This window comes from Heptranchias perlo, chromosome 9, assembly GCF_035084215.1.
Source record: "Heptranchias perlo isolate sHepPer1 chromosome 9, sHepPer1.hap1, whole genome shotgun sequence".
NCBI classification, from domain to species: Eukaryota; Metazoa; Chordata; class Chondrichthyes; order Hexanchiformes; family Hexanchidae; genus Heptranchias; species Heptranchias perlo.
Genome location: NC_090333.1, coordinates 69,530,250 through 69,542,303, shown reverse-complemented (window position 1 = coordinate 69,542,303; position 12,054 = coordinate 69,530,250). Strand labels below are relative to the sequence as shown.

The 12,054-nt window shown below is 42.1% G+C and overlaps 1 protein-coding gene across 3 annotated transcripts in view; it reads left to right on the top strand.

Moving 5' to 3' along the window:
- The window catches only part of rgl1 (ral guanine nucleotide dissociation stimulator-like 1), a 237,719-nt gene that overhangs the window by 77,564 nt on the left and 148,101 nt on the right, over positions 1–12,054 (top strand). The window lies entirely within an intron of this gene.

Below are 12,054 nucleotides of genomic sequence, written 5' to 3'. Positions count from 1 at the left end.
AAATCGCCCAAACTGCATTTAGGGAAATAGTGTGGGAGCGAGTCGAGGAGTTAACTCTCATCACTCCTGTTTCATGTGGGCTGCAAGTATGTAATGGGCCACCTGGTAACTTTGGAATTTAGTTAAATTTTTAAAATTTAACTGACCGTGTGCAGAATTTTGAGTTGACAGGATAGCTTGGTCTGTCATTGGCATGTTTCTCTAAACAAGTACCTCGAAATAGTACCAGGATTATAACAATAGCCCTTAGAGTTTAAGACCTTTATGACTCTTGATGTTCATATTTTGTATTTTCTGCATAAGTGTACATGTATTGCAAACATAAACTCCTAACCAGCCCCCTGTAGTATCAGGAGATCAATGTAGATGATGTATGTACACTGTGTGGTAGTGTATAAAACTTCCTGCCTGGGCATTCAACTGGCATTGTGCATAAGCCACTCGTTATATTGAAAGCAATAGAAATTGGGTGATTTCTATAACTGGCACCTGATCTGCAATGCCAATTGTATGCCATGGGTGACCAATTGAAAATCTACCCCTATGAAGTTAACATGAAAAAGATGCATCAAGACCTGTTAACTGGATGATGCTCAACTGTTCTGCACTAATGAGGCATGTTGAAAAATGATGGAACGATATCCATGAAAGCCAAATATTTTGTTCACTTTTTGTTTTGACTATTCTAACTTTGGTTTGGGCAACCTGCCTATGATGAGGTTACAATTAATAGATTCCTTTTTAGGAGGCTGGAGTTTGAACTAACTATTGCGTTGTAGATTTGTGTCTGTTGTCATGGTGTGACCTGGAGAAAAGGATTTCCTTCTTGCACTTTAAGTTCATTTCTATTTAAGTGCCGCCAGTCATTCTTCAAGAATTGAAAGTGGCATTTTTTTTCCCCTCTTTCAAATATTCGGGGTGGGGGGGTGGAATTCAACTTCAAATAGTCCACAGTTCAATATTTTAGGAAATTCTGAACATGTGCTTATTCTTGTCTGGTGAACTGAACCGTGTCCTGGTTTGTGCTGACTCTCTTGCAGTGTTTCCTGTGAAATGGCTTTTTGCAGGCTTAAAATGTAAATGTTAATCACCTACTCCAAAATGTATCTAATCAGTCGGGTATTTCTGACAGAACTTTGTGTGTACGATTTTGGCATTCAGTCCCCTTGTGTGAATAATCACAAACTGTTCCAACTTGGCGCAATTTCTTGAAGCCCTTTTAATCTGTGGGGAATAAGCTCTTCTAATGCAGCTCTTGACCCGTAGAGACCAGCCTGTGACGCAAAGAGCTATACAATCAATCCTCAGAGCATTCCAGACCCACGTGACAGCAGATTTCTGAAAAGCTGATTAGACGCCAACCTTAACCAGCCACTCATTTGGATTTTAGATTCTACCTGAGATATTTTGAATCTAAAATAGAGATTTATGAGTGCCTCATTAAGCTGACCCACGTTGAATGCTCATTCCATTCTGGTGCATCAAACACAAAATACCAGCAAACATCTGTGTGTACTTGTTGCACTTCTGTTGAATAGTTATAACTGAGTCTGGAATAACAAAAATAAAATCCTTTATGTAGAAGTATTGGCAACATATACAAGACCTTTTCATGTGTAATATGACGTACAAATGGAAGACCTTTGATCCTTTACAATAAGTGACATCTAGTCTCGACATTTATATGGGAATGAGTGGAATTAGTACATATGCACCAAATGTACATGCTGGAATCAAAGCTGGTGAAGTAAATTCTGTCTGACTTAGACTAAACAGTCAAAGCCCTTAAACTGACATTTGATGAATATGTTTAGCAGCTAACGTCTATTGTCCCCTGATGTGCGAATCTGATTAAATGGTGCAGTAAGATTTTGTTTCCCAGTTCAGCATAGTTTATCCAGCTGAAAAGTTGAGTTGGTTTGATTTTCCAAAAAAAGTACAAGAATTAATATGCGAAATGTTGTATAGCAGGATGGGGAATTTAACATTGTTTTTAACTCCCTCCGTGGCTGAGCAAGGCTATCCCATGAGTAGCTGAGTCGCACAGACTAGGGAGGTCCTGGGTTCAATCCCCAGTCTCTGCTTAGTTGGTTTCAGCCAGCGCAGCAACAGGAGTTTGACTTCAGTGCCCCAGATTAGGAAGGGGACATTTTACTGGGGTTCCTGCTGCTGCCTTACCATCCGATATCCCCTGCTGAGAATCTGCACATGTATGTTAAGTGAGGATAGGATTGGGTATTTGGTGGTAGATCATGTTAACACTCGATGTTGAGGCTTGCAGGCAAATGACAGCCACTTTGGCAAGATCTTGCAGCTCACCTGTAGAACTGGATCCCAGCAAGAGTCGAAGGTCTTCAGGTTCTTCTGAGTAGAGCATCCATTGAATAAGCAAAACACCTGGCCACTCAAGTTCCAGACACACGCACACACCTAACCAGTATTAAAAGTTCTCATGACCTGTAAATGCTTGACTTGAGTTTTTTCTCATTTGTGAACAAACTTTTTTGAAATCACTGTTGTTGAGGGTGTCTAATGTTTCAATCTATAAACCATAAGTATAAAAGGATGATTTTCTTTTCCAAAAAGTAGCAGCTAGGTGTATTAAAGATTTTATTTATTTATCTTCTGTCAATGTAAATCTGTTTTATCAAATTATTTTGTCGTCTCTAATCTGAGCTTTTTTTGTGAAAAACTAGTTGATTCTGTGCATCGAAACAGATCACCTGTTAGTTTAGTCTGTGAACTTTTTCATGACAATATTTTCGTGTTCAGTGCAAGTGAGTAAATCTCATGCCCTATAAATGGGAAGTGCACTTTAAGTCACCACAACATTGCAATAGCAGCAGCTGCAGTTAAAATGATTTGTTTTCTCCTCTTGGTTAAGAGGCAGTCTGAGGTGACTGTTCAACAGGGACAAATACCTCTTGACGTTGACTCTAGTAATTGCTGAAGAGACAGACTTGAAGAAAAATATATCAGCGAGTTGCACAGATTTCCCAAAGCTTTCTGCCTGCTCAATTGACCCTGGTTCAGCAAATAATGGTGCACTTATTTTGCTTGAAATAAATGTGGATCAAAGGCGGGTAAATGGAGTTCAGATACAGATCAGCCACGAACTAACTGAAAAGGTTCGAGGGCTGAATGGCCTACTCCTGTTCCTCCTGTGGCCTTGCCCACACTACATTGGTCATTCCCTTCTGTCTCATCTCCGTGTCCATATCCTCCTCTTCTACCAATGGGCTTGGAGTTGCTTTCTCTGCTCTACCATTTGATGGGCATTTGTTCAGTCACTGCACTCCTGCCCTCTGGAACCGCCTGCCCAGCTCTCCCCCTCGCCACCGCCAATGCTGCTTTTAGGAATCTCCTCAAAACTCACTGCTTCGACCATGACTTGGGCCTCATTTTTCTTTCTCCTTTCACCCCCTCCCCTTCCAGCTTTTCTCTCTTTTCTCCCCATTTTCTCTCCTGCTTGGCACTGTGTGTTTTACAAAGCCTTCCTGCACACGAGTGGTTTAGCAATAGTGGATTTTTTTAATATTGCAGCGAAGCCTAATAGTGAAAATGTGGGCATAGTACTCGTGAACTATGGTTTTGCTGCACTCATTAAAGACAGTAACGCATTGTTCTGAATGTAATACTGTGTGTTTTGTGAGATCTGTTGCATGATTGGTAACTGCAAATTAAATATTTTGGTTAACTTCAATCTATTATTCCATTGGCCTTCAAATGGCCACAAGTCACTGTCCTTGAGCTGTCCACAGACCATCTTTCCTTGACAGGGAATGCACTTCTTTCTCCAGACTGCGGGTGGTGCTCTTTACAAACTGTGACAGACCTGCTGGGAGCTTGTCCTGATTCGTGCCCTACGTTATTTCTACCAGTAAAATCTGATGCAATATCATTCCCTTCAAACTAGGGCTCTGCTTCTCCAATCTTTTAAGTTGTTTTAGGAACATGCTTGTATTTGTGACCCTTCACTATTAAACTGCTGTTGACTGCCTTTCCCTCTGTCTTTTTAAAAAGTTTGCCTATTACGTAAATGTCTTTTTTTTAAAAACTTACTTTTATGGTGCAAAATAAAAGGTTGGTCTGGATTTTTGCCTTTAGAAGTGAGCCTTGGTATCAGGAGCCCTTTGTATTTTATTGAGAGCACTTTTGTAAACCTATCTTCTCCCTTTTCCACAATCGAGTGCCACATGGCATTCATTACTGATCCAGCTGGCAGATGACTCTTCTCCCAGGCTTCTGCTAACACTGCTGTGAACTCAACGGCTAGAAGGTGTGCATAAGCAGCTCAGGAATCTCTCTCTCATTCTCCCTTCCTCCCTGAGGGAATGTGTGTAGCCTCTGTTCAGCAATTTGACAGTGATTGAGAACTCGGCAACTTGGAGAGATGCAGGACCAGACCCAGATTCTACCAGCCCGTTATGTAATACTTTTTAAAAAAAAATCCTAACTTGAAATAAGTGCATCTTGGGAGCTTTCAAATGAGATTTCAAAATGCAGTGTACAAGAATTATTTATTTCAATTGTGTAATTTTGAAATTAGTCCATTTTCTGTTGTGTGCATGGAAGTTCTATACTTCACTATTAGACCGATTTATAATGTGAATGATTTGAGATTGAGGACTCTGAATTTAGCAGGACAGTTTAAAAAAAAATCAAATTGTCCATTTTTTGAGGTGTGTGAATCATTAAGCCGAGGTACTAACCTGTACGTGTTGTGTTTAGTCCATTAGGAGCATCACCATTTTCCTCACCCTTTTGTTTCCCGGTTCTGTGCGTCTACTTTCTCCCTTGTCAAGGTGTGTACTGTTCTCTAACTTCCTCGGGATTGTTGCCGTCACCCGTTCCCAGGTGTCTACAGATGCTCCTCCACCAAGGTTGGCTCCGACAATGCAAACAACGTGGCACGAGTGTGAAGATGTCATTCTACATCTGCTAGTAAAATGCCCTTGGCAACGACGGTGAACGTTTGCTGCTGCTGACACCACCTGAGCTGTTGGTACACCGTTCTAAAGGCAGCAATGGTAAAAGTCCATTGCTGGGCTGTACTGACTTTTTTTTATTTCAAAATATACTTTATTCCATAATATTTAAAGATACATGCAGTCTACACACAGTTCAAATAAAAGGCACAAAATGCAGCACAGCAGTTCAAAGCAATGCAGTACAGATTGTATATTCTGATCGTATTACAATTTTTAAAACATAGTATATATTTTCTAATATATTCTGTACAATACAGGGTGGGGTGGCTTTACACGGTGGCCTTTCCCCATAGAGCCTTTGCGAGACCGCACCTCTTCAGCATGTACTCCTTGACCTTTGAGTGTGCCAGTCGGCAACGCTCGGTCGTGGACAGCTCCTTCAATTGGAAGACCAGCAGGTTTCGGGTGGACCAAAGGGCCTCCTTCACTGAGTGGCTGGAAGACCATCAACAGGTGATATCTGTCTGTGTGCTTCCTGGGGAACAGTCCGTAGGGCACAGCGTCCTGTGTTACCGAACTGTTTGGGATGAACTGGGACAGATACCGACGCATCTCTCTCCACACCCTCTGCGCAAAGGGGCAGCCCATCAGGAGGTGGAAGACGGTCTCCTCCCCGAGGGCAGCTCGCGGTGGCGCTGAGGTTCTGTGCGCGTTGGAAGGACCCGCACTGGGAGGGCCTCTCCTGGTTACATCCTGGTGCCTGTTTGTTAATTCCAGCGACAAGATGTTCCGCCAAATAGTATTGACCGTCTAGTCGGCGAAGAAACCGATCGAGTCCACCCTCTCCGTTCCTTGCAGGACTTCTGGAACGTTTTGTGTCGATCACTGTCTGATGGCCTTGTGGTCGAAGGAGTTCCTCCCCAGGAACTTCTTCACCTGGGATGGATGGGGGGGGAGTGGAACGGTCCAGCTGGACGGGACGTCCTGAGCCTGCTCAGCTGTACTGACTTCCCTCCAACAGCTAGGAAGACCTGTGCCCAAAAACTGAAGTCTGCAAAATGCCAGCAGTGTAATGCCCCTACTATTAAGGAAGCCATGAGCATTTTTTGTTTGCTTAATGGGAATTGTAAACTCGTACGCTGGCAAAACAAACTCAAAACTCTTATCCTGCGATTAGGAATTTGTGTAAACTAGATATTACCGAGATATACCAGTTTTTATTTGTCCAGCATAAGATTATACATCTTATGGTAAGAACAGTTCTTGCGTTGACTGTGGAAGGTACATTGTGGCCTATTGGAAAAAATCCTGCAAGATACTTAACACTTTTGTAAAGTATGTGCAGAGACCTGAGCAGTACCGTGGTGTTATTCTCATACCTTTTCAATTTAGTTCTCGCTCGGAAGAAAAAAAAAATGAAACAATACAGAAGTTCATGGATTGTCGGATTGTCAGATCGCAATCTGTTACAGTTCAATCATATTTCACCAGTCGAACAGAATTTTTAAGACACACTGTTCCTAGAAATTTAACCTACCTTTAAAAGCTTCCCAATGCAAGAAGAGAGCGAGACGCTCCACCTTGTACCAGGCAGTTACAATTTCCTCCTTTAGGAATTGCCCAATTTCCCTAAAGAGCAGAATTGGAGTTTGAGCAGGACAGCGAGAGCCAGAAAGAACAAACTTAATGGCAATGGGCAGACATCCAGCTGGTTGCACAGTGACTTGCAGAGTTCAGTCTCTAAACTCTATTAGTTGAACATCTTCAACATGAATTCAATTAAACTAAAGGTGGCTTCTGAGTCACATAATAGTATTTATATTGGAGACAATTTGAAACATCTTGGGAAATGTTAGTCGTCATCTGGATGTCTCAACGTGTGACAGGCTGCCGTGGGCCTTGGAGAAATTTGAGAAGGCTCAATTGCAGTTGAATACATTTTTAGTGATTTTGAATGTAATTGTAAATATTAATTGTGGGGGAGAAAATGAGCAAGCCTAAGGCTTTGGAAATTTTCAGTGGGAAATCTAACTGTTTCACCATACAAAGTCCCCTCCTTCATGCTTTAAATGATGGTGTTAGCTCGGCTTGGTGAAAGCACTCTTGCTTCTGAGTCAGCAGGTTGCAGGCTCAAGTTCCATTCCAGGACTTGAGCATGTTATCTAAGCTGACACTTCTACAGTACTGAGGGAGTGCTGCACTGTCTGAGGTGCTGTTTTTCAGGTGAGACATTAAACGTGAATTATCTTTTGCCTGTGCAGGTGGATGTAAAAGATTCCATGGCACCAATTGAAGAGGAGCAGAGAAGTTCTGTGTCCTGACCAACATTTATCCCTCAACCAACACAGCCAAAACAGATTAACTAGTCACTTATCTCATTGCTGTTTGAGAGACCTTGCTGTGTGCAAATTGGCTGCAGCATATGCCTCTGGAATGGTGCCTACACTTCAAAAGTACTTCCAAATTACCGCTGGAAAGCTGAAATAAAGTAGAAAATGCTGGAAACACCCAGCAGGTCAGGCAGTATCTGTGGAGAGCAGGATAGGGTCATCAGACCTGAAACATTCTTTCCACAGATGCTGCCTGACTTGCTGAGCGTTTTCATGTATTTTCTGTTTTTATTTCCTGAGCTTGACGAAAGGCACTATATAAACTGCATGCTGTTTTTGCTTTTTGTGCATATTTTAAGGTAATTGAAGAATTTAATATTCAGATATCCATATCAGTGGCTTGATCGATATTTCTCCTACTGTAGTGTCTTTAGTTTCTCTAGAATATTTCATTTGAAATTATTGTACTCCAGCTAGATTTTAATAAAAAATAAACAGTCGAGTCTCCACATGTGTTGGAGAATGTGATGAAGCTGACCTCATCATATTTTGACTTGTTAAACCATTTTGTCAATGTATTTAAAATATGCCAGCAATTGTCAGGAAAAGCAGCTTTCTGACCCTCTGCTGCTCTGTGGGACCACTGTTGTAAAATACTTTTTTTAAATCAGGAAACTTAGACGAACAGCCAAGACCTGTAATGCAGGATATGGCCAAGGTTGAAAAGAGCAGGAGAAAAGACTGGGTAAATCGAGCACTGATTAGGTAATGCCAAGCTTAGCTTTTTATATTTTAAAAAAATCTTGGACTCCTCTCCTTCCTGCAGTCAAACAGTTTTGAGGTACGAATTTAAGTTGAGATGGTGTGATCAGTCTCGAGCTTTTAACAGTGAGGAAAGACAAAAGTGCAGGATGATGTACCTGGAGTTTTGAAGAAAGAGTGGAACGTTTAGTGGAGCAATGACCCTAACAGTATTGATGCAAAAATGGCTGGAGGCTAGCGATGAGAAGCATCATCTAGCTGATGACCTTTTCTCTGTTAGGAGAACCTCTTTTTAGATTCTTGAACAGTACTGAAGTCTTGGACATAACTTGATGTTCATATAGGATTGAAAGTTGTTGGGAGGTGTGCTTCATACTGAATAGAACTAGTGCAGATCAGAGAGGGAGCACTTTTATGGCTACCACTAACAGCTTTAATGTGAACCTCTTACAATGGGCATTTTATGACTCTTTCAAAATTTCTTTTAATACAACCTCATTATCCCACTCTTCCAAAATGTTGTTGGAATGATTACGATGGGTTCTATTCTCAGCACCATTTCAAATATTCATTGCCGCAAATTTCTTCGGAGGTCTGGAGGAGCAGGTATGCTGAAATATGTACTGTGGAAATTCAGCAAGGCCAGAGAGAAATATCTAAACCCGTGAGAAACTCCAATTGAATGATAATCAGCAATGTAGGTGACAGCTGGTTAACTTAACTCAGCTGTGTAGCTGTTCTTTCTACAAGTTGATGCACTTTGCAGTGAAATCATATACAGAGGATTTGTGCTTTTCTCATGGTCCCTGGTTCATGAGAACTGTACTGAGACACTGTCATGCTGGTTATGTATAAGTACATGGGAGATGCAGTTTACTTGACTGCATTGGCATGTTTTTCCCATAGTCACTTCCCAACCCTATTGTATCTTTACTGCTCATGTTTGCTGTCTTGATTGGTGCCCCAGCCAAACATCAGTTAAAGTGGAATTACAACCATACACGTTTTAAATCAGACTAGGAGGTTAAGAAGCCTTGCCCTGATTATGCAGGGTCAAGTTTTTGACCTGGATAGACTGTTCCAATGAATAGGGTTCATGTAATGAGGGTTTTCTAATGAAATATTGAGGGGTCAGAGGTAGTTGGTGTGTAGGAGAATGGTTTTCCACCCACTATTTTCCACATAGTGAGGTTAGTTAAGAGCAGGCAGTAAGTGGTGATCAGGTGTGCCCAACTGGTGGATAGCGGCAATGTTGGATGGGGGGGGGGGGGGGCGGTGGGAGAGGAAGGGTGAGTTTACGGGGCGGGGTGGGGGGGAGGGGTGAGTTTGGTGGGGAGGGGTGAGTTTGGTCGGGGAGGGAAGGAGAGGAGGAGGAGGAGAAGTGAGTGGAGGGAAAGCCATTAAAAAGGCTAGGAGCTTCCTGTAGAGTACTTCCCAGCATCCAAATCTATAGTGGTATTGCGCATGGAGAATAACTGGACTGAAGGTGAAATTTTCTCCCTTTGAAGTAAGGGGCGACAGTGTGAGGGACAAGAGTATATTTCCACTTCAGTCACCTAGCATCAACCAGATTCAATAGTAACTTTCCAAAGGGAGTTGGATATATACTTGAAAAGGAAATATTTGCAGGGCTATGGGGGAAGAGTAGGGGAGTGGGACTAATTGGATAGCTCTTTCAAAGAGCTGGCACAGACACGATGGGCCGAAAGGAGATATGATTCTATAGCATATAGGCCAGGCACAGAGTACGGTTTGGTTTGTATATGGTATGAGTGAAATTGTGAACATATTGTGAATTTATTCCCATCATTGGCAGCTTTGTGCTGTGGGCTGATGCATAAGAAAAACCAAGTTGATACTGCCTCAGTTCATTCCACTTCAGATTATTACCACTGGCAGAAGAGATTGCTATCTCATCATTCAGGCTCTCATGTACTTTTTTTTATTTCCTCCAATAAGAATAAATGAAATATTGGGTTACAAATCCAGGTCCCGCTGCACTTTCAGTGCAATGCATTGCTGTCACACGTCATCTGCTTATATTCAGGGCTGTTTATGTTTGAAGCTGTTGGACACCTTTTGCTTGTTTTCTATGTTGGCATGGATGCCACTCAAAGATCTTGAGAAGGGTGGGGAAAGGATGGGGTCTTTGAACCCCGTTCTGCTCTGCGATGCCAAAAATGTTTGAAAAAATGAGCATGGAATACTGCCTGTGTGCATTTAATGAGTCTCTTAGTATAGTGAGGGAATGTGGTTTTCCGACAGATTACTATTACGTAATCTGCTTATTTTGACCCTGAGCAGTGCGCGAGAGCAAGGCCACGTTGTAAGCCAAGGTTTTGTAAAAGTCCCCGGGTAGTTATGCAACAGATGATTTCTGTACAGGTGACAGCTGTTTTCAAAAGGCAAAGTCCCAGGTGTACTGCGTGCGACCATTAGAGAATCCTAAAGCATTAATCCTTGCTCAGAATTCGAGTTCATCGTCCACTTAAACCACCTGCAGTGAAGGAGTAAAGCTGTTGTTTTAGTGTGTCTGCATGAGATTGAAGACAAATGAAATCCCTTAAGAGCATTAGTTAAGTGCTAGGTGGAGATTAGATTTTTTGGTGCTTGAACTGATACTGAAAAGGAACAAGAAAATTATTTATCCCCTTGAAATTGTGGGATGGATGGGGTGTGATGTAATATGTACACTTTCAAATGCCACTTAAAACACAAGTTTTGGAATTGGTGTCCCTCAATAAAAAGCTACTCCTAAGTTCCATAGAATTATACAGCACAGACACATGCCATTCAGCCCAACAGGTCTCTATTCCATACGAGTCTCTTCCCAGCTTAAAAATTGCACTGAGATGATCTAAAAGATTCATTGAATGATTAGTTATTCCTTCTCAGGACTTTTTCCTGATCTCTTACCTGAACAGGTAAGCCTACATGGTATAAACATGCCTGGAGTTTCCTAACCCCAATTGCATGACCTGCATTTGTCCACAACTTCTACACAGGCTGATTTCCCCTAACTTGTCTGTCAGCCTGCATCTATAGATTTTTCTCAGCTGTGGCTCTGTTGTAGTATACTCCACTCTGAGTCAGAAGTGATGTGGAGATGCCAGTGATGGACTGGGGTTGACAATTGTAAACAATTTTACAACACCAAGTTATAGTCCAACAATTTTATTTTTAATCCCACAAGCTTTCGGGGGCTTTCCCCTTCCTCAGGTGGTGTGAGAAGGTCATGGCTTCAAGCCTCACTCCAGAGATTTGAGCACATAATCTAGACTAACACTTCAGTGCAGCACTGAGTGCTGCATTGTCGGAGGTGCAGTCTTTCGGATGAGAGGTTAAACTGACACCCTGCCTGTCCTCTTGGTTCGAGATAAAAGATCCCATGGCAGTATTCGAAGAAGAGCTTGGGAGTTATCCCGGTGTCCTGGCCAACGTTTATCCCTCACAAACATCACTAAAACAGATTATCTGGCCATTTATCTAATTGCTGTTTGGCCTTGCTGTGTACAAATTGACTGCCTTGTTTCCTACATTGAAAGTGACTGCACATCAAAAGTACTTCATTGGCTGTGGGATGTCCTGAGGTTGTGAGAGCTCAAAATGCAAGTCTGTCCTCCTTCTGTCCTGATGTGACTCTAATTAAAATGATGAATAATAGTTGCAATGGTATCTTGTGGTACTCCTCTTGTGACTAGGGCCCAGGATGATTCACTTCCATTAATAACCACCTTGGTTTCAACCAAGCTATCTATCCAATGTGAGAGTTTTGTTCAGAAAAAAGTTAATAGTATAACTGCAACCTGGTGTAAAGCCAAGTTTTTAAAAGTCTGTGAATGTTTTACTTCTTCCTGAAGGTGGCTTATTGAAGTAAGATTCCATGAGTCCTGGCTGCTGTCCATTACCTTGCCCTTTCGTCATGTTTGGGCCCCAGACAGTGTTGGGAAGCTGTTTGATTGTGAGGAGCATCACTGTTGAGCCTGAGCCTGATCCTCAACCAACATCCACACATTTAAAGTAGGATTTGA